The sequence below is a fragment of the Anomaloglossus baeobatrachus genome, unplaced genomic scaffold (assembly GCF_048569485.1).
Source record: "Anomaloglossus baeobatrachus isolate aAnoBae1 unplaced genomic scaffold, aAnoBae1.hap1 Scaffold_448, whole genome shotgun sequence".
In the NCBI taxonomy this organism is placed as follows: Eukaryota; Metazoa; Chordata; class Amphibia; order Anura; family Aromobatidae; genus Anomaloglossus; species Anomaloglossus baeobatrachus.
Window position 1 is genome coordinate 224,516 of NW_027443817.1, and position 24,707 is coordinate 249,222.

The 24,707-nt window shown below is 46.8% G+C and overlaps 14 non-coding genes across 14 annotated transcripts; all 14 read left to right on the forward strand.

The window, feature by feature from the left end:
* Positions 1-1,124: 1,124 nt before the first annotated feature.
* LOC142280065 (U2 spliceosomal RNA) lies at positions 1,125-1,315 on the forward strand. The gene has a single exon (XR_012742431.1). It is a non-coding gene; the product is annotated as a U2 spliceosomal RNA (small nuclear RNA).
* Positions 1,316-2,702: 1,387 nt separating this feature from the next.
* LOC142280067 (U2 spliceosomal RNA) lies at positions 2,703-2,893 on the forward strand. The gene has a single exon (XR_012742433.1). It is a non-coding gene; the product is annotated as a U2 spliceosomal RNA (small nuclear RNA).
* A 1,387-nt stretch (positions 2,894-4,280) lies between these two features.
* On the forward strand, positions 4,281-4,471 carry LOC142280068 (U2 spliceosomal RNA). Its single transcript, XR_012742434.1, has one exon. It is a non-coding gene; the product is annotated as a U2 spliceosomal RNA (small nuclear RNA).
* A 1,387-nt stretch (positions 4,472-5,858) lies between these two features.
* LOC142280069 (U2 spliceosomal RNA) lies at positions 5,859-6,049 on the forward strand. Its single transcript, XR_012742435.1, has one exon. It is a non-coding gene; the product is annotated as a U2 spliceosomal RNA (small nuclear RNA).
* A 1,387-nt stretch (positions 6,050-7,436) lies between these two features.
* Positions 7,437-7,627, forward strand: LOC142280070 (U2 spliceosomal RNA). Its single transcript, XR_012742436.1, has one exon. It is a non-coding gene; the product is annotated as a U2 spliceosomal RNA (small nuclear RNA).
* Positions 7,628-9,014: 1,387 nt separating this feature from the next.
* On the forward strand, positions 9,015-9,205 carry LOC142280071 (U2 spliceosomal RNA). The gene has a single exon (XR_012742437.1). It is a non-coding gene; the product is annotated as a U2 spliceosomal RNA (small nuclear RNA).
* Positions 9,206-10,592: 1,387 nt separating this feature from the next.
* On the forward strand, positions 10,593-10,783 carry LOC142280072 (U2 spliceosomal RNA). Its single transcript, XR_012742438.1, has one exon. It is a non-coding gene; the product is annotated as a U2 spliceosomal RNA (small nuclear RNA).
* A 1,387-nt stretch (positions 10,784-12,170) lies between these two features.
* LOC142280073 (U2 spliceosomal RNA) lies at positions 12,171-12,361 on the forward strand. The gene has a single exon (XR_012742439.1). It is a non-coding gene; the product is annotated as a U2 spliceosomal RNA (small nuclear RNA).
* Positions 12,362-13,748: 1,387 nt separating this feature from the next.
* LOC142280075 (U2 spliceosomal RNA) lies at positions 13,749-13,939 on the forward strand. The gene has a single exon (XR_012742440.1). It is a non-coding gene; the product is annotated as a U2 spliceosomal RNA (small nuclear RNA).
* A 1,387-nt stretch (positions 13,940-15,326) lies between these two features.
* LOC142280076 (U2 spliceosomal RNA) lies at positions 15,327-15,517 on the forward strand. The gene has a single exon (XR_012742441.1). It is a non-coding gene; the product is annotated as a U2 spliceosomal RNA (small nuclear RNA).
* A 2,186-nt stretch (positions 15,518-17,703) lies between these two features.
* Positions 17,704-17,903, forward strand: LOC142280130 (U2 spliceosomal RNA). The gene has a single exon (XR_012742488.1). It is a non-coding gene; the product is annotated as a U2 spliceosomal RNA (small nuclear RNA).
* A 1,387-nt stretch (positions 17,904-19,290) lies between these two features.
* Positions 19,291-19,481, forward strand: LOC142280077 (U2 spliceosomal RNA). Its single transcript, XR_012742442.1, has one exon. It is a non-coding gene; the product is annotated as a U2 spliceosomal RNA (small nuclear RNA).
* A 2,189-nt stretch (positions 19,482-21,670) lies between these two features.
* Positions 21,671-21,863, forward strand: LOC142280120 (U2 spliceosomal RNA). The gene has a single exon (XR_012742480.1). It is a non-coding gene; the product is annotated as a U2 spliceosomal RNA (small nuclear RNA).
* A 1,387-nt stretch (positions 21,864-23,250) lies between these two features.
* LOC142280079 (U2 spliceosomal RNA) lies at positions 23,251-23,441 on the forward strand. Its single transcript, XR_012742444.1, has one exon. It is a non-coding gene; the product is annotated as a U2 spliceosomal RNA (small nuclear RNA).
* The last annotated feature ends 1,266 nt before the right edge of the window (positions 23,442-24,707 follow it).

Below are 24,707 nucleotides of genomic sequence, written 5' to 3' on the forward strand. Positions count from 1 at the left end.
TGGAATAGATCCCTTTTGGACAAAGTGGATTCACCTGCTGCTGCAGTGACCACAGGTGTGATAAGATCTAGAATTGGCATCTGGTGCGATCTCTCCGCTTCCACTCCAAAGAAAGTTACCTGTTTATTCCTATCATGCATTGGTTTTTGGGGTTTTCTTTGAGTAATGATGATCTCTTTAGTAGTCTGTTGGCGCCCTCTCCTGGAGGAATAGTTTGCTTGCTCTTGGACATTCTAAAAGAGAGGTCATGATAGACATTGAGCTTCTGAGCTCAATTGGGGACAGTCATGGGTGATGAATGTTTGCAACCTACTGCGAAGCCTCATACCGCAATATAAGGAACGTCAAATACTAAGAAAGGGCGGCCTATGAAAGAATTACTACTTTCAATAAGTACACTTAAACGGCTAATTGGGAATAGAAAAACTGTAAAAAGCCCTCTGAGAAAGCCCCCCTCTAACCTTTGATAGTAAGCTTTTCTGTAGTCTGCCTGTTGATGTATTTTCCGTTTGAACTGTGCACAACATGAAGAGACGGAACACTGGCGGCTTGTCACAATGCCCCCCGATGACATCACAATAGCGCTGCTGCCTAGAAAACAAGCTGCGCAGAAGAAGTTGTTCTTTGGGTGGGAGGGTGGGCTAGTGGAAGGAGGGGGCAATCTCTTTTTTTCCCGGGTGGTAGGGGGATGACAGGAGAAGGGAAGCGGGTGGTGAGAAAGGTACAGAGGGCAGGGTTTGGGGGCTGGGAAGGAAAGGGAAAAGATTAGGGTTTGGGGATGATGAAAGGGCTTTCTACGGGTAAGGATGGCAAAGGGTGGCAGTGACGGAAAGTCAGGCAACCTGTCCTGTCCGTCTTTTTGTATCGTGAATTGGAAAGACTGCAAGGGGGAGGGGAGTTGCTTGCGCCCTAAAGGAGGAGTTATTCAGATTCATTGCAGTGGGCGGCGGCTGCAAAACGCACCATTCTTCTTGTTTTTGCTCTGCAAAGCAGCCTTTTCAAGGGTTGGCTTGGGTGACAAAATGTCTTGTGTAGGCGTGGGTTTGTCTCCCTCTCGCTCTCTCTCCCTAAGATGTGTCCGGCATAGGCCAGGGTGCCACTCGAGGCCCAAACCAATTCTGGTTATCGCTTCTCGGCCTTTTGGCTAAGATCAAGTGTAGTATCTGTTCTTATCAGTTTAATATCTGATACGTCCCCTATCTGGGGACCATATATTAAATGGATTTTTAGAACAGGGAGATGGAAAAAGAGCTTGCTCTGTCCACTCCACGCATTGACCTGGTATTGCAGTACCTCCAGGAACGGTGCACCCCTTCTTAACCCAGTTTCCAAAAGCAGAACTCAATTCACCTGATTCATATTAGCCCGATTTAATGAATTGGAAGAAAGCATACGTCTTCATATGCACCTCAATTTGGCCCATTCACTTTTCACACTTCCTCCTTTTGTTTTTTATCTTTCACACTTTTGACTTTCTTTATTCATCCAAATAGCAAACTCATCACCACTCAACCTGACCAACTCGGCTATGTCCCCGTGCTGCAGTTCTCTGTCTTATCTAGATCATTTGCAATTGAATGGAATAGATCCCTTTTGGACAAAGTGGATTCACCTGCTGCTGCAGTGACCACAGGTGTGATAAGATCTAGAATTGGCATCTGGTGCGATCTCTCCGCTTCCACTCCAAAGAAAGTTACCTGTTTATTCCTATCATGCATTGGTTTTTGGGGTTTTCTTTGAGTAATGATGATCTCTTTAGTAGTCTGTTGGCGCCCTCTCCTGGAGGAATAGTTTGCTTGCTCTTGGACATTCTAAAAGAGAGGTCATGATAGACATTGAGCTTCTGAGCTCAATTGGGGACAGTCATGGGTGATGAATGTTTGCAACCTACTGCGAAGCCTCATACCGCAATATAAGGAACGTCAAATACTAAGAAAGGGCGGCCTATGAAAGAATTACTACTTTCAATAAGTACACTTAAACGGCTAATTGGGAATAGAAAAACTGTAAAAAGCCCTCTGAGAAAGCCCCCCTCTAACCTTTGATAGTAAGCTTTTCTGTAGTCTGCCTGTTGATGTATTTTCCGTTTGAACTGTGCACAACATGAAGAGACGGAACACTGGCGGCTTGTCACAATGCCCCCCGATGACATCACAATAGCGCTGCTGCCTAGAAAACAAGCTGCGCAGAAGAAGTTGTTCTTTGGGTGGGAGGGTGGGCTAGTGGAAGGAGGGGGCAATCTCTTTTTTTCCCGGGTGGTAGGGGGATGACAGGAGAAGGGAAGCGGGTGGTGAGAAAGGTACAGAGGGCAGGGTTTGGGGGCTGGGAAGGAAAGGGAAAAGATTAGGGTTTGGGGATGATGAAAGGGCTTTCTACGGGTAAGGATGGCAAAGGGTGGCAGTGACGGAAAGTCAGGCAACCTGTCCTGTCCGTCTTTTTGTATCGTGAATTGGAAAGACTGCAAGGGGGAGGGGAGTTGCTTGCGCCCTAAAGGAGGAGTTATTCAGATTCATTGCAGTGGGCGGCGGCTGCAAAACGCACCATTCTTCTTGTTTTTGCTCTGCAAAGCAGCCTTTTCAAGGGTTGGCTTGGGTGACAAAATGTCTTGTGTAGGCGTGGGTTTGTCTCCCTCTCGCTCTCTCTCCCTAAGATGTGTCCGGCATAGGCCAGGGTGCCACTCGAGGCCCAAACCAATTCTGGTTATCGCTTCTCGGCCTTTTGGCTAAGATCAAGTGTAGTATCTGTTCTTATCAGTTTAATATCTGATACGTCCCCTATCTGGGGACCATATATTAAATGGATTTTTAGAACAGGGAGATGGAAAAAGAGCTTGCTCTGTCCACTCCACGCATTGACCTGGTATTGCAGTACCTCCAGGAACGGTGCACCCCTTCTTAACCCAGTTTCCAAAAGCAGAACTCAATTCACCTGATTCATATTAGCCCGATTTAATGAATTGGAAGAAAGCATACATCTTCATATGCACCTCAATTTGGCCCATTCACTTTTCACACTTCCTCCTTTTGTTTTTTATCTTTCACACTTTTGACTTTCTTTATTCATCCAAATAGCAAACTCATCACCACTCAACCTGACCAACTCGGCTATGTCCCCGTGCTGCAGTTCTCTGTCTTATCTAGATCATTTGCAATTGAATGGAATAGATCCCTTTTGGACAAAGTGGATTCACCTGCTGCTGCAGTGACCACAGGTGTGATAAGATCTAGAATTGGCATCTGGTGCGATCTCTCCGCTTCCACTCCAAAGAAAGTTACCTGTTTATTCCTATCATGCATTGGTTTTTGGGGTTTTCTTTGAGTAATGATGATCTCTTTAGTAGTCTGTTGGCGCCCTCTCCTGGAGGAATAGTTTGCTTGCTCTTGGACATTCTAAAAGAGAGGTCATGATAGACATTGAGCTTCTGAGCTCAATTGGGGACAGTCATGGGTGATGAATGTTTGCAACCTACTGCGAAGCCTCATACCGCAATATAAGGAACGTCAAATACTAAGAAAGGGCGGCCTATGAAAGAATTACTACTTTCAATAAGTACACTTAAACGGCTAATTGGGAATAGAAAAACTGTAAAAAGCCCTCTGAGAAAGCCCCCCTCTAACCTTTGATAGTAAGCTTTTCTGTAGTCTGCCTGTTGATGTATTTTCCGTTTGAACTGTGCACAACATGAAGAGACGGAACACTGGCGGCTTGTCACAATGCCCCCCGATGACATCACAATAGCGCTGCTGCCTAGAAAACAAGCTGCGCAGAAGAAGTTGTTCTTTGGGTGGGAGGGTGGGCTAGTGGAAGGAGGGGGCAATCTCTTTTTTTCCCGGGTGGTAGGGGGATGACAGGAGAAGGGAAGCGGGTGGTGAGAAAGGTACAGAGGGCAGGGTTTGGGGGCTGGGAAGGAAAGGGAAAAGATTAGGGTTTGGGGATGATGAAAGGGCTTTCTACGGGTAAGGATGGCAAAGGGTGGCAGTGACGGAAAGTCAGGCAACCTGTCCTGTCCGTCTTTTTGTATCGTGAATTGGAAAGACTGCAAGGGGGAGGGGAGTTGCTTGCGCCCTAAAGGAGGAGTTATTCAGATTCATTGCAGTGGGCGGCGGCTGCAAAACGCACCATTCTTCTTGTTTTTGCTCTGCAAAGCAGCCTTTTCAAGGGTTGGCTTGGGTGACAAAATGTCTTGTGTAGGCGTGGGTTTGTCTCCCTCTCGCTCTCTCTCCCTAAGATGTGTCCGGCATAGGCCAGGGTGCCACTCGAGGCCCAAACCAATTCTGGTTATCGCTTCTCGGCCTTTTGGCTAAGATCAAGTGTAGTATCTGTTCTTATCAGTTTAATATCTGATACGTCCCCTATCTGGGGACCATATATTAAATGGATTTTTAGAACAGGGAGATGGAAAAAGAGCTTGCTCTGTCCACTCCACGCATTGACCTGGTATTGCAGTACCTCCAGGAACGGTGCACCCCTTCTTAACCCAGTTTCCAAAAGCAGAACTCAATTCACCTGATTCATATTAGCCCGATTTAATGAATTGGAAGAAAGCATACGTCTTCATATGCACCTCAATTTGGCCCATTCACTTTTCACACTTCCTCCTTTTGTTTTTTATCTTTCACACTTTTGACTTTCTTTATTCATCCAAATAGCAAACTCATCACCACTCAACCTGACCAACTCGGCTATGTCCCCGTGCTGCAGTTCTCTGTCTTATCTAGATCATTTGCAATTGAATGGAATAGATCCCTTTTGGACAAAGTGGATTCACCTGCTGCTGCAGTGACCACAGGTGTGATAAGATCTAGAATTGGCATCTGGTGCGATCTCTCCGCTTCCACTCCAAAGAAAGTTACCTGTTTATTCCTATCATGCATTGGTTTTTGGGGTTTTCTTTGAGTAATGATGATCTCTTTAGTAGTCTGTTGGCGCCCTCTCCTGGAGGAATAGTTTGCTTGCTCTTGGACATTCTAAAAGAGAGGTCATGATAGACATTGAGCTTCTGAGCTCAATTGGGGACAGTCATGGGTGATGAATGTTTGCAACCTACTGCGAAGCCTCATACCGCAATATAAGGAACGTCAAATACTAAGAAAGGGCGGCCTATGAAAGAATTACTACTTTCAATAAGTACACTTAAACGGCTAATTGGGAATAGAAAAACTGTAAAAAGCCCTCTGAGAAAGCCCCCCTCTAACCTTTGATAGTAAGCTTTTCTGTAGTCTGCCTGTTGATGTATTTTCCGTTTGAACTGTGCACAACATGAAGAGACGGAACACTGGCGGCTTGTCACAATGCCCCCCGATGACATCACAATAGCGCTGCTGCCTAGAAAACAAGCTGCGCAGAAGAAGTTGTTCTTTGGGTGGGAGGGTGGGCTAGTGGAAGGAGGGGGCAATCTCTTTTTTTCCCGGGTGGTAGGGGGATGACAGGAGAAGGGAAGCGGGTGGTGAGAAAGGTACAGAGGGCAGGGTTTGGGGGCTGGGAAGGAAAGGGAAAAGATTAGGGTTTGGGGATGATGAAAGGGCTTTCTACGGGTAAGGATGGCAAAGGGTGGCAGTGACGGAAAGTCAGGCAACCTGTCCTGTCCGTCTTTTTGTATCGTGAATTGGAAAGACTGCAAGGGGGAGGGGAGTTGCTTGCGCCCTAAAGGAGGAGTTATTCAGATTCATTGCAGTGGGCGGCGGCTGCAAAACGCACCATTCTTCTTGTTTTTGCTCTGCAAAGCAGCCTTTTCAAGGGTTGGCTTGGGTGACAAAATGTCTTGTGTAGGCGTGGGTTTGTCTCCCTCTCGCTCTCTCTCCCTAAGATGTGTCCGGCATAGGCCAGGGTGCCACTCGAGGCCCAAACCAATTCTGGTTATCGCTTCTCGGCCTTTTGGCTAAGATCAAGTGTAGTATCTGTTCTTATCAGTTTAATATCTGATACGTCCCCTATCTGGGGACCATATATTAAATGGATTTTTAGAACAGGGAGATGGAAAAAGAGCTTGCTCTGTCCACTCCACGCATTGACCTGGTATTGCAGTACCTCCAGGAACGGTGCACCCCTTCTTAACCCAGTTTCCAAAAGCAGAACTCAATTCACCTGATTCATATTAGCCCGATTTAATGAATTGGAAGAAAGCATACGTCTTCATATGCACCTCAATTTGGCCCATTCACTTTTCACACTTCCTCCTTTTGTTTTTTATCTTTCACACTTTTGACTTTCTTTATTCATCCAAATAGCAAACTCATCACCACTCAACCTGACCAACTCGGCTATGTCCCCGTGCTGCAGTTCTCTGTCTTATCTAGATCATTTGCAATTGAATGGAATAGATCCCTTTTGGACAAAGTGGATTCACCTGCTGCTGCAGTGACCACAGGTGTGATAAGATCTAGAATTGGCATCTGGTGCGATCTCTCCGCTTCCACTCCAAAGAAAGTTACCTGTTTATTCCTATCATGCATTGGTTTTTGGGGTTTTCTTTGAGTAATGATGATCTCTTTAGTAGTCTGTTGGCGCCCTCTCCTGGAGGAATAGTTTGCTTGCTCTTGGACATTCTAAAAGAGAGGTCATGATAGACATTGAGCTTCTGAGCTCAATTGGGGACAGTCATGGGTGATGAATGTTTGCAACCTACTGCGAAGCCTCATACCGCAATATAAGGAACGTCAAATACTAAGAAAGGGCGGCCTATGAAAGAATTACTACTTTCAATAAGTACACTTAAACGGCTAATTGGGAATAGAAAAACTGTAAAAAGCCCTCTGAGAAAGCCCCCCTCTAACCTTTGATAGTAAGCTTTTCTGTAGTCTGCCTGTTGATGTATTTTCCGTTTGAACTGTGCACAACATGAAGAGACGGAACACTGGCGGCTTGTCACAATGCCCCCCGATGACATCACAATAGCGCTGCTGCCTAGAAAACAAGCTGCGCAGAAGAAGTTGTTCTTTGGGTGGGAGGGTGGGCTAGTGGAAGGAGGGGGCAATCTCTTTTTTTCCCGGGTGGTAGGGGGATGACAGGAGAAGGGAAGCGGGTGGTGAGAAAGGTACAGAGGGCAGGGTTTGGGGGCTGGGAAGGAAAGGGAAAAGATTAGGGTTTGGGGATGATGAAAGGGCTTTCTACGGGTAAGGATGGCAAAGGGTGGCAGTGACGGAAAGTCAGGCAACCTGTCCTGTCCGTCTTTTTGTATCGTGAATTGGAAAGACTGCAAGGGGGAGGGGAGTTGCTTGCGCCCTAAAGGAGGAGTTATTCAGATTCATTGCAGTGGGCGGCGGCTGCAAAACGCACCATTCTTCTTGTTTTTGCTCTGCAAAGCAGCCTTTTCAAGGGTTGGCTTGGGTGACAAAATGTCTTGTGTAGGCGTGGGTTTGTCTCCCTCTCGCTCTCTCTCCCTAAGATGTGTCTGGCATAGGCCAGGGTGCCACTCGAGGCCCAAACCAATTCTGGTTATCGCTTCTCGGCCTTTTGGCTAAGATCAAGTGTAGTATCTGTTCTTATCAGTTTAATATCTGATACGTCCCCTATCTGGGGACCATATATTAAATGGATTTTTAGAACAGGGAGATGGAAAAAGAGCTTGCTCTGTCCACTCCACGCATTGACCTGGTATTGCAGTACCTCCAGGAACGGTGCACCCCTTCTTAACCCAGTTTCCAAAAGCAGAACTCAATTCACCTGATTCATATTAGCCCGATTTAATGAATTGGAAGAAAGCATACGTCTTCATATGCACCTCAATTTGGCCCATTCACTTTTCACACTTCCTCCTTTTGTTTTTTATCTTTCACACTTTTGACTTTCTTTATTCATCCAAATAGCAAACTCATCACCACTCAACCTGACCAACTCGGCTATGTCCCCGTGCTGCAGTTCTCTGTCTTATCTAGATCATTTGCAATTGAATGGAATAGATCCCTTTTGGACAAAGTGGATTCACCTGCTGCTGCAGTGACCACAGGTGTGATAAGATCTAGAATTGGCATCTGGTGCGATCTCTCCGCTTCCACTCCAAAGAAAGTTACCTGTTTATTCCTATCATGCATTGGTTTTTGGGGTTTTCTTTGAGTAATGATGATCTCTTTAGTAGTCTGTTGGCGCCCTCTCCTGGAGGAATAGTTTGCTTGCTCTTGGACATTCTAAAAGAGAGGTCATGATAGACATTGAGCTTCTGAGCTCAATTGGGGACAGTCATGGGTGATGAATGTTTGCAACCTACTGCGAAGCCTCATACCGCAATATAAGGAACGTCAAATACTAAGAAAGGGCGGCCTATGAAAGAATTACTACTTTCAATAAGTACACTTAAACGGCTAATTGGGAATAGAAAAACTGTAAAAAGCCCTCTGAGAAAGCCCCCCTCTAACCTTTGATAGTAAGCTTTTCTGTAGTCTGCCTGTTGATGTATTTTCCGTTTGAACTGTGCACAACATGAAGAGACGGAACACTGGCGGCTTGTCACAATGCCCCCCGATGACATCACAATAGCGCTGCTGCCTAGAAAACAAGCTGCGCAGAAGAAGTTGTTCTTTGGGTGGGAGGGTGGGCTAGTGGAAGGAGGGGGCAATCTCTTTTTTTCCCGGGTGGTAGGGGGATGACAGGAGAAGGGAAGCGGGTGGTGAGAAAGGTACAGAGGGCAGGGTTTGGGGGCTGGGAAGGAAAGGGAAAAGATTAGGGTTTGGGGATGATGAAAGGGCTTTCTACGGGTAAGGATGGCAAAGGGTGGCAGTGACGGAAAGTCAGGCAACCTGTCCTGTCCGTCTTTTTGTATCGTGAATTGGAAAGACTGCAAGGGGGAGGGGAGTTGCTTGCGCCCTAAAGGAGGAGTTATTCAGATTCATTGCAGTGGGCGGCGGCTGCAAAACGCACCATTCTTCTTGTTTTTGCTCTGCAAAGCAGCCTTTTCAAGGGTTGGCTTGGGTGACAAAATGTCTTGTGTAGGCGTGGGTTTGTCTCCCTCTCGCTCTCTCTCCCTAAGATGTGTCCGGCATAGGCCAGGGTGCCACTCGAGGCCCAAACCAATTCTGGTTATCGCTTCTCGGCCTTTTGGCTAAGATCAAGTGTAGTATCTGTTCTTATCAGTTTAATATCTGATACGTCCCCTATCTGGGGACCATATATTAAATGGATTTTTAGAACAGGGAGATGGAAAAAGAGCTTGCTCTGTCCACTCCACGCATTGACCTGGTATTGCAGTACCTCCAGGAACGGTGCACCCCTTCTTAACCCAGTTTCCAAAAGCAGAACTCAATTCACCTGATTCATATTAGCCCGATTTAATGAATTGGAAGAAAGCATACGTCTTCATATGCACCTCAATTTGGCCCATTCACTTTTCACACTTCCTCCTTTTGTTTTTTATCTTTCACACTTTTGACTTTCTTTATTCATCCAAATAGCAAACTCATCACCACTCAACCTGACCAACTCGGCTATGTCCCCGTGCTGCAGTTCTCTGTCTTATCTAGATCATTTGCAATTGAATGGAATAGATCCCTTTTGGACAAAGTGGATTCACCTGCTGCTGCAGTGACCACAGGTGTGATAAGATCTAGAATTGGCATCTGGTGCGATCTCTCCGCTTCCACTCCAAAGAAAGTTACCTGTTTATTCCTATCATGCATTGGTTTTTGGGGTTTTCTTTGAGTAATGATGATCTCTTTAGTAGTCTGTTGGCGCCCTCTCCTGGAGGAATAGTTTGCTTGCTCTTGGACATTCTAAAAGAGAGGTCATGATAGACATTGAGCTTCTGAGCTCAATTGGGGACAGTCATGGGTGATGAATGTTTGCAACCTACTGCGAAGCCTCATACCGCAATATAAGGAACGTCAAATACTAAGAAAGGGCGGCCTATGAAAGAATTACTACTTTCAATAAGTACACTTAAACGGCTAATTGGGAATAGAAAAACTGTAAAAAGCCCTCTGAGAAAGCCCCCCTCTAACCTTTGATAGTAAGCTTTTCTGTAGTCTGCCTGTTGATGTATTTTCCGTTTGAACTGTGCACAACATGAAGAGACGGAACACTGGCGGCTTGTCACAATGCCCCCCGATGACATCACAATAGCGCTGCTGCCTAGAAAACAAGCTGCGCAGAAGAAGTTGTTCTTTGGGTGGGAGGGTGGGCTAGTGGAAGGAGGGGGCAATCTCTTTTTTTCCCGGGTGGTAGGGGGATGACAGGAGAAGGGAAGCGGGTGGTGAGAAAGGTACAGAGGGCAGGGTTTGGGGGCTGGGAAGGAAAGGGAAAAGATTAGGGTTTGGGGATGATGAAAGGGCTTTCTACGGGTAAGGATGGCAAAGGGTGGCAGTGACGGAAAGTCAGGCAACCTGTCCTGTCCGTCTTTTTGTATCGTGAATTGGAAAGACTGCAAGGGGGAGGGGAGTTGCTTGCGCCCTAAAGGAGGAGTTATTCAGATTCATTGCAGTGGGCGGCGGCTGCAAAACGCACCATTCTTCTTGTTTTTGCTCTGCAAAGCAGCCTTTTCAAGGGTTGGCTTGGGTGACAAAATGTCTTGTGTAGGCGTGGGTTTGTCTCCCTCTCGCTCTCTCTCCCTAAGATGTGTCCGGCATAGGCCAGGGTGCCACTCGAGGCCCAAACCAATTCTGGTTATCGCTTCTCGGCCTTTTGGCTAAGATCAAGTGTAGTATCTGTTCTTATCAGTTTAATATCTGATACGTCCCCTATCTGGGGACCATATATTAAATGGATTTTTAGAACAGGGAGATGGAAAAAGAGCTTGCTCTGTCCACTCCACGCATTGACCTGGTATTGCAGTACCTCCAGGAACGGTGCACCCCTTCTTAACCCAGTTTCCAAAAGCAGAACTCAATTCACCTGATTCATATTAGCCCGATTTAATGAATTGGAAGAAAGCATACGTCTTCATATGCACCTCAATTTGGCCCATTCACTTTTCACACTTCCTCCTTTTGTTTTTTATCTTTCACACTTTTGACTTTCTTTATTCATCCAAATAGCAAACTCATCACCACTCAACCTGACCAACTCGGCTATGTCCCCGTGCTGCAGTTCTCTGTCTTATCTAGATCATTTGCAATTGAATGGAATAGATCCCTTTTGGACAAAGTGGATTCACCTGCTGCTGCAGTGACCACAGGTGTGATAAGATCTAGAATTGGCATCTGGTGCGATCTCTCCGCTTCCACTCCAAAGAAAGTTACCTGTTTATTCCTATCATGCATTGGTTTTTGGGGTTTTCTTTGAGTAATGATGATCTCTTTAGTAGTCTGTTGGCGCCCTCTCCTGGAGGAATAGTTTGCTTGCTCTTGGACATTCTAAAAGAGAGGTCATGATAGACATTGAGCTTCTGAGCTCAATTGGGGACAGTCATGGGTGATGAATGTTTGCAACCTACTGCGAAGCCTCATACCGCAATATAAGGAACGTCAAATACTAAGAAAGGGCGGCCTATGAAAGAATTACTACTTTCAATAAGTACACTTAAACGGCTAATTGGGAATAGAAAAACTGTAAAAAGCCCTCTGAGAAAGCCCCCCTCTAACCTTTGATAGTAAGCTTTTCTGTAGTCTGCCTGTTGATGTATTTTCCGTTTGAACTGTGCACAACATGAAGAGACGGAACACTGGCGGCTTGTCACAATGCCCCCCGATGACATCACAATAGCGCTGCTGCCTAGAAAACAAGCTGCGCAGAAGAAGTTGTTCTTTGGGTGGGAGGGTGGGCTAGTGGAAGGAGGGGGCAATCTCTTTTTTTCCCGGGTGGTAGGGGGATGACAGGAGAAGGGAAGCGGGTGGTGAGAAAGGTACAGAGGGCAGGGTTTGGGGGCTGGGAAGGAAAGGGAAAAGATTAGGGTTTGGGGATGATGAAAGGGCTTTCTACGGGTAAGGATGGCAAAGGGTGGCAGTGACGGAAAGTCAGGCAACCTGTCCTGTCCGTCTTTTTGTATCGTGAATTGGAAAGACTGCAAGGGGGAGGGGAGTTGCTTGCGCCCTAAAGGAGGAGTTATTCAGATTCATTGCAGTGGGCGGCGGCTGCAAAACGCACCATTCTTCTTGTTTTTGCTCTGCAAAGCAGCCTTTTCAAGGGTTGGCTTGGGTGACAAAATGTCTTGTGTAGGCGTGGGTTTGTCTCCCTCTCGCTCTCTCTCCCTAAGATGTGTCCGGCATAGGCCAGGGTGCCACTCGAGGCCCAAACCAATTCTGGTTATCGCTTCTCGGCCTTTTGGCTAAGATCAAGTGTAGTATCTGTTCTTATCAGTTTAATATCTGATACGTCCCCTATCTGGGGACCATATATTAAATGGATTTTTAGAACAGGGAGATGGAAAAAGAGCTTGCTCTGTCCACTCCACGCATTGACCTGGTATTGCAGTACCTCCAGGAACGGTGCACCCCTTCTTAACCCAGTTTCCAAAAGCAGAACTCAATTCACCTGATTCATATTAGCCCGATTTAATGAATTGGAAGAAAGCATACGTCTTCATATGCACCTCAATTTGGCCCATTCACTTTTCACACTTCCTCCTTTTGTTTTTTATCTTTCACACTTTTGACTTTCTTTATTCATCCAAATAGCAAACTCATCACCACTCAACCTGACCAACTCGGCTATGTCCCCGTGCTGCAGTTCTCTGTCTTATCTAGATCATTTGCAATTGAATGGAATAGATCCCTTTTGGACAAAGTGGATTCACCTGCTGCTGCAGTGACCACAGGTGTGATAAGATCTAGAATTGGCATCTGGTGCGATCTCTCCGCTTCCACTCCAAAGAAAGTTACCTGTTTATTCCTATCATGCATTGGTTTTTGGGGTTTTCTTTGAGTAATGATGATCTCTTTAGTAGTCTGTTGGCGCCCTCTCCTGGAGGAATAGTTTGCTTGCTCTTGGACATTCTAAAAGAGAGGTCATGATAGACATTGAGCTTCTGAGCTCAATTGGGGACAGTCATGGGTGATGAATGTTTGCAACCTACTGCGAAGCCTCATACCGCAATATAAGGAACGTCAAATACTAAGAAAGGGCGGCCTATGAAAGAATTACTACTTTCAATAAGTACACTTAAACGGCTAATTGGGAATAGAAAAACTGTAAAAAGCCCTCTGAGAAAGCCCCCCTCTAACCTTTGATAGTAAGCTTTTCTGTAGTCTGCCTGTTGATGTATTTTCCGTTTGAACTGTGCACAACATGAAGAGACGGAACACTGGCGGCTTGTCACAATGCCCCCCGATGACATCACAATAGCGCTGCTGCCTAGAAAACAAGCTGCGCAGAAGAAGTTGTTCTTTGGGTGGGAGGGTGGGCTAGTGGAAGGAGGGGGCAATCTCTTTTTTTCCCGGGTGGTAGGGGGATGACAGGAGAAGGGAAGCGGGTGGTGAGAAAGGTACAGAGGGCAGGGTTTGGGGGCTGGGAAGGAAAGGGAAAAGATTAGGGTTTGGGGATGATGAAAGGGCTTTCTACGGGTAAGGATGGCAAAGGGTGGCAGTGACGGAAAGTCAGGCAACCTGTCCTGTCCGTCTTTTTGTATCGTGAATTGGAAAGACTGCAAGGGGGAGGGGAGTTGCTTGCGCCCTAAAGGAGGAGTTATTCAGATTCATTGCAGTGGGCGGCGGCTGCAAAACGCACCATTCTTCTTGTTTTTGCTCTGCAAAGCAGCCTTTTCAAGGGTTGGCTTGGGTGACAAAATGTCTTGTGTAGGCGTGGGTTTGTCTCCCTCTCGCTCTCTCTCCCTAAGATGTGTCCGGCATAGGCCAGGGTGCCACTCGAGGCCCAAACCAATTCTGGTTATCGCTTCTCGGCCTTTTGGCTAAGATCAAGTGTAGTATCTGTTCTTATCAGTTTAATATCTGATACGTCCCCTATCTGGGGACCATATATTAAATGGATTTTTAGAACAGGGAGATGGAAAAAGAGCTTGCTCTGTCCACTCCACGCATTGACCTGGTATTGCAGTACCTCCAGGAACGGTGCACCCCTTCTTAACCCAGTTTCCAAAAGCAGAACTCAATTCACCTGATTCATATTAGCCCGATTTAATGAATTGGAAGAAAGCATACGTCTTCATATGCACCTCAATTTGGCCCATTCACTTTTCACACTTCCTCCTTTTGTTTTTTATCTTTCACACTTTTGACTTTCTTTATTCATCCAAATAGCAAACTCATCACCACTCAACCTGACCAACTCGGCTATGTCCCCGTGCTGCAGTTCTCTGTCTTATCTAGATCATTTGCAATTGAATGGAATAGATCCCTTTTGGACAAAGTGGATTCACCTGCTGCTGCAGTGACCACAGGTGTGATAAGATCTAGAATTGGCATCTGGTGCGATCTCTCCGCTTCCACTCCAAAGAAAGTTACCTGTTTATTCCTATCATGCATTGGTTTTTGGGGTTTTCTTTGAGTAATGATGATCTCTTTAGTAGTCTGTTGGCGCCCTCTCCTGGAGGAATAGTTTGCTTGCTCTTGGACATTCTAAAAGAGAGGTCATGATAGACATTGAGCTTCTGAGCTCAATTGGGGACAGTCATGGGTGATGAATGTTTGCAACCTACTGCGAAGCCTCATACCGCAATATAAGGAACGTCAAATACTAAGAAAGGGCGGCCTATGAAAGAATTACTACTTTCAATAAGTACACTTAAACGGCTAATTGGGAATAGAAAAACTGTAAAAAGCCCTCTGAGAAAGCCCCCCTCTAACCTTTGATAGTAAGCTTTTCTGTAGTCTGCCTGTTGATGTATTTTCCGTTTGAACTGTGCACAACATGAAGAGACGGAACACTGGCGGCTTGTCACAATGCCCCCCGATGACATCACAATAGCGCTGCTGCCTAGAAAACAAGCTGCGCAGAAGAAGTTGTTCTTTGGGTGGGAGGGTGGGCTAGTGGAAGGAGGGGGCAATCTCTTTTTTTCCCGGGTGGTAGGGGGATGACAGGAGAAGGGAAGCGGGTGGTGAGAAAGGTACAGAGGGCAGGGTTTGGGGGCTGGGAAGGAAAGGGAAAAGATTAGGGTTTGGGGATGATGAAAGGGCTTTCTACGGGTAAGGATGGCAAAGGGTGGCAGTGACGGAAAGTCAGGCAACCTGTCCTGTCCGTCTTTTTGTATCGTGAATTGGAAAGACTGCAAGGGGGAGGGGAGTTGCTTGCGCCCTAAAGGAGGAGTTATTCAGATTCATTGCAGTGGGCGGCGGCTGCAAAACGCACCATTCTTCTTGTTTTTGCTCTGCAAAGCAGCCTTTTCAAGGGTTGGCTTGGGTGACAAAATGTCTTGTGTAGGCGTGGGTTTGTCTCCCTCTCGCTCTCTCTCCCTAAGATGTGTCCGGCATAGGCCAGGGTGCCACTCGAGGCCCAAACCAATTCTGGTTATCGCTTCTCGGCCTTTTGGCTAAGATCAAGTGTAGTATCTGTTCTTATCAGTTTAATATCTGATACGTCCCCTATCTGGGGACCATATATTAAATGGATTTTTAGAACAGGGAGATGGAAAAAGAGCTTGCTCTGTCCACTCCACGCATTGACCTGGTATTGCAGTACCTCCAGGAACGGTGCACCCCTTCTTAACCCAGTTTCCAAAAGCAGAACTCAATTCACCTGATTCATATTAGCCCGATTTAATGAATTGGAAGAAAGCATACGTCTTCATATGCACCTCAATTTGGCCCATTCACTTTTCACACTTCCTCCTTTTGTTTTTTATCTTTCACACTTTTGACTTTCTTTATTCATCCAAATAGCAAACTCATCACCACTCAACCTGACCAACTCGGCTATGTCCCCGTGCTGCAGTTCTCTGTCTTATCTAGATCATTTGCAATTGAATGGAATAGATCCCTTTTGGACAAAGTGGATTCACCTGCTGCTGCAGTGACCACAGGTGTGATAAGATCTAGAATTGGCATCTGGTGCGATCTCTCCGCTTCCACTCCAAAGAAAGTTACCTGTTTATTCCTATCATGCATTGGTTTTTGGGGTTTTCTTTGAGTAATGATGATCTCTTTAGTAGTCTGTTGGCGCCCTCTCCTGGAGGAATAGTTTGCTTGCTCTTGGACATTCTAAAAGAGAGGTCATGATAGACATTGAGCTTCTGAGCTCAATTGGGGACAGTCATGGGTGATGAATGTTTGCAACCTACTGCGAAGCCTCATACCGCAATATAAGGAACGTCAAATACTAAGAAAGGGCGGCCTATGAAAGAATTACTACTTTCAATAAGTACACTTAAACGGCTAATTGGGAATAGAAAAACTGTAAAAAGCCCTCTGAGAAAGCCCCCCTCTAACCTTTGATAGTAAGCTTTTCTGTAGTCTGCCTGTTGATGTATTTTCCGTTTGAACTGTGCACAACATGAAGAGACGGAACACTGGCGGCTTGTCACAATGCCCCCCGATGACATCACAATAGCGCTGCTGCCTAGAAAACAAGCTGCGCAGAAGAAGTTGTTCTTTGGGTGGGAGGGTGGGCTAGTGGAAGGAGGGGGCAATCTCTTTTTTTCCCGGGTGGTAGGGGGATGACAGGAGAAGGGAAGCGGGTGGTGAGAAAGGTACAGAGGGCAGGGTTTGGGGGCTGGGAAGGAAAGGGAAAAGATTAGGGTTTGGGGATGATGAAAGGGCTTTCTACGGGTAAGGATGGCAAAGGGTGGCAGTGACGGAAAGTCAGGCAACCTGTCCTGTCCGTCTTTTTGTATCGTGAATTGGAAAGACTGCAAGGGGGAGGGGAGTTGCTTGCGCCCTAAAGGAGGAGTTATTCAGATTCATTGCAGTGGGCGGCGGCTGCAAAACGCACCATTCTTCTTGTTTTTGCTCTGCAAAGCAGCCTTTTCAAGGGTTGGCTTGGGTGACAAAATGTCTTGTGTAGGCGTGGGTTTGTCTCCCTCTCGCTCTCTCTCCCTAAGATGTGTCCGGCATAGGCCAGGGTGCCACTCGAGGCCCAAACCAATTCTGGTTATCGCTTCTCGGCCTTTTGGCTAAGATCAAGTGTAGTGTTGTTCGAAGAGGTGGTTTAAGCTCCAGGCCACCTTAGTACAATGATACAATGCACACTGGAAGGTTGCGCTTGCTAGTACTCTGGGTGGATAGTATATTCATCTAGTGGAAAACATGGCCCTACCAGGATCGAGGCTATTAGACTGAGTAAGGATGGGGGGCTATGGTACAACGTGCCCCAGGACTGACGACCCTGGAGTGAGTCTGAGCTTGCTGGCTTGGGACCCCGGCAAGCCTTGGGCTCTGTAGCACACCGTACCTTGCCTTTTCATACTTTTTGAGCATATTACCCTATCCCGGCCTTCTGGCTAGGAAGGGAAATTTTTTATAATCCCGGTCGGAGGTCTGGTCAGCTTTGGGCTGAGAAACTAACACCCGGTTGGAGGTCCGGGTCAGCTTCGGCTGAGAAACCAACACCCGGTTGGAGGTCTGGGTCAGCTTCGGCTGAGAAACCAACACCCGGTTGGAGGTCCGGTTAGCCTTGGGCTGAGAAACCAACACCGGTTGACGGTCCGGGCAGTTTCGGCTGCGAAACCAACAACTAGTAGCTCTCTACTCCACTTGGGTAAGATGCCTGGGTGGACGCTGGGAGCAACGACAAGGCTCAACCAGGCTTCGGCTTGGGGGAGCACCGAAGATCCCTGACCCTTGCTGTGGCCTTCTGGCTCGGAGGGACGGGGTTGATTTTTGGGGACCCTCTCCTCACGGTGGGGTCCACACGAATCCTAGCCTTTGCACTGTTTTTGGTGTGACTTCGGTCATGCATTTTTTGTGGTGCTTTGGAAAGCTTCATTAAATCAAAAAAAATCTGTTCTTATCAGTTTAATATCTGATACGTCCCCTATCTGGGGACCATATATTAAATGGATTTTTAGAACAGGGAGATGGAAAAAGAGCTTGCTCTGTCCACTCCACGCATTGACCTGGTATTGCAGTACCTCCAGGAACGGTGCACCCCTTCTTAACCCAGTTTCCAAAAGCAGAACTCAATTCACCTGATTCATATTAGCCCGATTTAATGAATTGGAAGAAAGCATACGTCTTCATATGCACCTCAATTTGGCCCATTCACTTTTCACACTTCCTCCTTTTGTTTTTTATCTTTCACACTTTTGACTTTCTTTATTCATCCAAATAGCAAACTCATCACCACTCAACCTGACCAACTCGGCTATGTCCCCGTGCTGCAGTTCTCTGTCTTATCTAGATCATTTGCAATTGAATGGAATAGATCCCTTTTGGACAAAGTGGATTCACCTGCTGCTGCAGTGACCACAGGTGTGATAAGATCTAGAATTGGCATCTGGTGCGATCTCTCCGCTTCCACTCCAAAGAAAGTTACCTGTTTATTCCTATCATGCATTGGTTTTTGGGGTTTTCTTTGAGTAATGATGATCTCTTTAGTAGTCTGTTGGCGCCCTCTCCTGGAGGAATAGTTTGCTTGCTCTTGGACATTCTAAAAGAGAGGTCATGATAGACATTGAGCTTCTGAGCTCAATTGGGGACAGTCATGGGTGATGAATGTTTGCAACCTACTGCGAAGCCTCATACCGCAATATAAGGAACGTCAAATACTAAGAAAGGGCGGCCTATGAAAGAATTACTACTTTCAATAAGTACACTTAAACGGCTAATTGGGAATAGAAAAACTGTAAAAAGCCCTCTGAGAAAGCCCCCCTCTAACCTTTGATAGTAAGCTTTTCTGTAGTCTGCCTGTTGATGTATTTTCCGTTTGAACTGTGCACAACATGAAGAGACGGAACACTGGCGGCTTGTCACAATGCCCCCCGATGACATCACAATAGCGCTGCTGCCTAGAAAACAAGCTGCGCAGAAGAAGTTGTTCTTTGGGTGGGAGGGTGGGCTAGTGGAAGGAGGGGGCAATCTCTTTTTTTCCCGGGTGGTAGGGGGATGACAGGAGAAGGGAAGCGGGTGGTGAGAAAGGTACAGAGGGCAGGGTTTGGGGGCTGGGAAGGAAAGGGAAAAGATTAGGGTTTGGGGATGATGAAAGGGCTTTCTACGGGTAAGGATGGCAAAGGGTGGCAGTGACGGAAAGTCAGGCAACCTGTCCTGTCCGTCTTTTTGTATCGTGAATTGGAAAGACTGCAAGGGGGAGGGGAGTTGCTTGCGCCCTAAAGGAGGAGTTATTCAGATTCATTGCAGTGGGCGGCGGCTGCAAAACGCACCATTCTTCTTGTTTTTGCTCTGCAAAGCAGCCTTTTCAAGGGTTGGCTTGGGTGACAAAATGTCTTGTGTAGGCGTGGGTTTGTCTCCCTCTCGCTCTCTCTCCCTAAGATGTGTCCGGCATAGGCCAGGGTGCCACTCGAGGCCCAAACCAATTCTGGTTATCGCTTCTCGGCCTTTTGGCTAAGATCAAGTGTAGTATCTGTTCTTATCAGTTTAATATCTGATACGTCCCCTATCTGGGGACCATATATTAAATGGATTTTTAGAACAGGGAGATGGAAAAAGAGCTTGCTCTGTCCACTCCACGCATTGACCTGGTATTGCAGTACCTCCAGGAACGGTGCACCCCTTCTTAACCCAGTTTCCAAAAGCAGAACTCAATTCACCTGATTCATATTAGCCCGATTTAATGAATTGGAAGAAAGCATACGTCTTCATATGCACCTCAATTTGGCCCATTCACTTTTCACACTTCCTCCTTTTGTTTTTTATCTTTCACACTTTTGACTTTCTTTATTCATCCAAATAGCAAACTCATCACCACTCAACCTGACCAACTCGGCTATGTCCCCGTGCTGCAGTTCTCTGTCTTATCTAGATCATTTGCAATTGAATGGAATAGATCCCTTTTGGACAAAGTGGATTCACCTGCTGCTGCAGTGACCACAGGTGTGATAAGATCTAGAATTGGCATCTGGTGCGATCTCTCCGCTTCCACTCCAAAGAAAGTTACCTGTTTATTCCTATCATGCATTGGTTTTTGGGGTTTTCTTTGAGTAATGATGATCTCTTTAGTAGTCTGTTGGCGCCCTCTCCTGGAGGAATAGTTTGCTTGCTCTTGGACATTCTAAAAGAGAGGTCATGATAGACATTGAGCTTCTGAGCTCAATTGGGGACAGTCATGGGTGATGAATGTTTGCAACCTACTGCGAAGCCTCATACCGCAATATAAGGAACGTCAAATACTAAGAAAGGGCGGCCTATGAAAGAATTACTACTTTCAATAAGTACACTTAAACGGCTAATTGGGAATAGAAAAACTGTAAAAAGCCCTCTGAGAAAGCCCCCCTCTAACCTTTGATAGTAAGCTTTTCTGTAGTCTGCCTGTTGATGTATTTTCCGTTTGAACTGTGCACAACATGAAGAGACGGAACACTGGCGGCTTGTCACAATGCCCCCCGATGACATCACAATAGCGCTGCTGCCTAGAAAACAAGCTGCGCAGAAGAAGTTGTTCTTTGGGTGGGAGGGTGGGCTAGTGGAAGGAGGGGGCAATCTCTTTTTTTCCCGGGTGGTAGGGGGATGACAGGAGAAGGGAAGCGGGTGGTGAGAAAGGTACAGAGGGCAGGGTTTGGGGGCTGGGAAGGAAAGGGAAAAGATTAGGGTTTGGGGATGATGAAAGGGCTTTCTACGGGTAAGGATGGCAAAGGGTGGCAGTGACGGAAAGTCAGGCAACCTGTCCTGTCCGTCTTTTTGTATCGTGAATTGGAAAGACTGCAAGGGGGAGGGGAGTTGCTTGCGCCCTAAAGGAGGAGTTATTCAGATTCATTGCAGTGGGCGGCGGCTGCAAAACGCACCATTCTTCTTGTTTTTGCTCTGCAAAGCAGCCTTTTCAAGGGTTGGCTTGGGTGACAAAATGTCTTGTGTAGGCGTGGGTTTGTCTCCCTCTCGCTCTCTCTCCCTAAGATGTGTCCGGCATAGGCCAGGGTGCCACTCGAGGCCCAAACCAATTCTGGTTATCGCTTCTCGGCCTTTTGGCTAAGATCAAGTGTAGTGTTGTTCGAAGAGGTGGTTTAAGCTCCAGGCCACCTTAGTACAATGATACAATGCACACTGGAAGGTTGCGCTTGCTAGTACTCTGGGTGGATAGTATATTCATCTAGAGGAAAACATGGCCCTACCAGGATCGAGGCTATTAGACTGAGTAAGGGTGGGGGGCTATGGTACAACGTGCCCCAGGACTGACGACCCTGGAGTGAGTCTGAGCTTGCTGGCTTGGGACCCCGGCAAGCCTTGGGCTCTGTAGCACACCGTACCTTGCCTTTTCATACTTTTTGAGCATATTACCCTATCCCGGCCTTCTGGCTAGGAAGGGAAATTTTTATAATCCCGGTCGGAGGTCTGGTCAGCTTTGGGCTGAGAAACTAACACCCGGTTGGAGGTCTGGGTCAGCTTCGGCTGAGAAACCAACACCCGGTTGGAGGTCTGGGTCAGCTTCGGCTGAGAAACCAACACCCGGTTGGAGGTCCGGTTAGCCTTGGGCTGAGAAACCAACACCGGTTGACGGTCCGGGCAGTTTCGGCTGCGAAACCAACAACTAGTAGCTCTCTACTCCACTTGGGTAAGATGCCTGGGTGGACGCTGGGAGCAACGACAAGGCTCAACCAGGCTTCGGCTTGGGAGAGCACCGAAGATCCCTGACCCTTGCTGTGGCCTTCTGGCTCGGAGGGACGGGGTTGATTTTTGGGGACCCTCTCCTCACGGTGGGGTCCACACGAATCCTAGCCTTTGCACTGTTTTTGGTGTGACTTCGGTCATGCATTTTTTGTGGTGCTTTGGAAAGCTTCATTAAATCAAAAATCTGTTCTTATCAGTTTAATATCTGATACGTCCCCTATCTGGGGACCATATATTAAATGGATTTTTAGAACAGGGAGATGGAAAAAGAGCTTGCTCTGTCCACTCCACGCATTGACCTGGTATTGCAGTACCTCCAGGAACGGTGCACCCCTTCTTAACCCAGTTTCCAAAAGCAGAACTCAATTCACCTGATTCATATTAGCCCGATTTAATGAATTGGAAGAAAGCATACGTCTTCATATGCACCTCAATTTGGCCCATTCACTTTTCACACTTCCTCCTTTTGTTTTTTATCTTTCACACTTTTGACTTTCTTTATTCATCCAAATAGCAAACTCATCACCACTCAACCTGACCAACTCGGCTATGTCCCCGTGCTGCAGTTCTCTGTCTTATCTAGATCATTTGCAATTGAATGGAATAGATCCCTTTTGGACAAAGTGGATTCACCTGCTGCTGCAGTGACCACAGGTGTGATAAGATCTAGAATTGGCATCTGGTGCGATCTCTCCGCTTCCACTCCAAAGAAAGTTACCTGTTTATTCCTATCATGCATTGGTTTTTGGGGTTTTCTTTGAGTAATGATGATCTCTTTAGTAGTCTGTTGGCGCCCTCTCCTGGAGGAATAGTTTGCTTGCTCTTGGACATTCTAAAAGAGAGGTCATGATAGACATTGAGCTTCTGAGCTCAATTGGGGACAGTCATGGGTGATGAATGTTTGCAACCTACTGCGAAGCCTCATACCGCAATATAAGGAACGTCAAATACTAAGAAAGGGCGGCCTATGAAAGAATTACTACTTTCAATAAGTACACTTAAACGGCTAATTGGGAATAGAAAAACTGTAAAAAGCCCTCTGAGAAAGCCCCCCTCTAACCTTTGATAGTAAGCTTTTCTGTAGTCTGCCTGTTGATGTATTTTCCGTTTGAACTGTGCACAACATGAAGAGACGGAACACTGGCGGCTTGTCACAATGCCCCCCGATGACATCACAATAGCGCTGCTGCCTAGAAAACAAGCTGCGCAGAAGAAGTTGTTCTTTGGGTGGGAGGGTGGGCTAGTGGAAGGAGGGGGCAATCTCTTTTTTTCCCGGGTGGTAGGGGGATGACAGGAGAAGGGAAGCGGGTGGTGAGAAAGGTACAGAGGGCAGGGTTTGGGGGCTGGGAAGGAAAGGGAAAAGATTAGGGTTTGGGGATGATGAAAGGGCTTTCTACGGGTAAGGATGGCAAAGGGTGGCAGTGACGGAAAGTCAGGCAACCTGTCCTGTCCGTCTTTTTGTATCGTGAATTGGAAAGACTGCAAGGGGGAGGGGAGTTGCTTGCGCCCTAAAGGAGGAGTTATTCAGATTCATTGCAGTGGGCGGCGGCTGCAAAACGCACCATTCTTCTTGTTTTTGCTCTGCAAAGCAGCCTTTTCAAGGGTTGGCTTGGGTGACAAAATGTCTTGTGTAGGCGTGGGTTTGTCTCCCTCTCGCTCTCTCTCCCTAAGATGTGTCCGGCATAGGCCAGGGTGCCACTCGAGGCCCAAACCAATTCTGGTTATCGCTTCTCGGCCTTTTGGCTAAGATCAAGTGTAGTATCTGTTCTTATCAGTTTAATATCTGATACGTCCCCTATCTGGGGACCATATATTAAATGGATTTTTAGAACAGGGAGATGGAAAAAGAGCTTGCTCTGTCCACTCCACGCATTGACCTGGTATTGCAGTACCTCCAGGAACGGTGCACCCCTTCTTAACCCAGTTTCCAAAAGCAGAACTCAATTCACCTGATTCATATTAGCCCGATTTAATGAATTGGAAGAAAGCATACGTCTTCATATGCACCTCAATTTGGCCCATTCACTTTTCACACTTCCTCCTTTTGTTTTTTATCTTTCACACTTTTGACTTTCTTTATTCATCCAAATAGCAAACTCATCACCACTCAACCTGACCAACTCGGCTATGTCCCCGTGCTGCAGTTCTCTGTCTTATCTAGATCATTTGCAATTGAATGGAATAGATCCCTTTTGGACAAAGTGGATTCACCTGCTGCTGCAGTGACCACAGGTGTGATAAGATCTAGAATTGGCATCTGGTGCGATCTCTCCGCTTCCACTCCAAAGAAAGTTACCTGTTTATTCCTATCATGCATTGGTTTTTGGGGTTTTCTTTGAGTAATGATGATCTCTTTAGTAGTCTGTTGGCGCCCTCTCCTGGAGGAATAGTTTGCTTGCTCTTGGACATTCTAAAAGAGAGGTCATGATAGACATTGAGCTTCTGAGCTCAATTGGGGACAGTCATGGGTGATGAATGTTTGCAACCTACTGCGAAGCCTCATACCGCAATATAAGGAACGTCAAATACTAAGAAAGGGCGGCCTATGAAAGAATTACTACTTTCAATAAGTACACTTAAACGGCTAATTGGGAATAGAAAAACTGTAAAAAGCCCTCTGAGAAAGCCCCCCTCTAACCTTTGATAGTAAGCTTTTCTGTAGTCTGCCTGTTGATGTATTTTCCGTTTGAACTGTGCACAACATGAAGAGACGGAACACTGGCGGCTTGTCACAATGCCCCCGATGACATCACAATAGCGCTGCTGCCTAGAAAACAAGCTGCGCAGAAGAAGTTGTTCTTTGGGTGGGAGGGTGGGCTAGTGGAAGGAGGGGGCAATCTCTTTTTTTCCCGGGTGGTAGGGGGATGACAGGAGAAGGGAAGCGGGTGGTGAGAAAGGTACAGAGGGCAGGGTTTGGGGGCTGGGAAGGAAAGGGAAAAGATTAGGGTTTGGGGATGATGAAAGGGCTTTCTACGGGTAAGGATGGCAAAGAGTGGCAGTGACGGAAAGTCAGGCAACCTGTCCTGTCCGTCTTTTTGTATCGTGAATTGGAAAGACTGCAAGGGGGAGGGGAGTTGCTTGCGCCCTAAAGGAGGAGTTATTCAGATTCATTGCAGTGGGCGGCGGCTGCAAAACGCACCATTCTTCTTGTTTTTGCTCTGCAAAGCAGCCTTTTCAAGG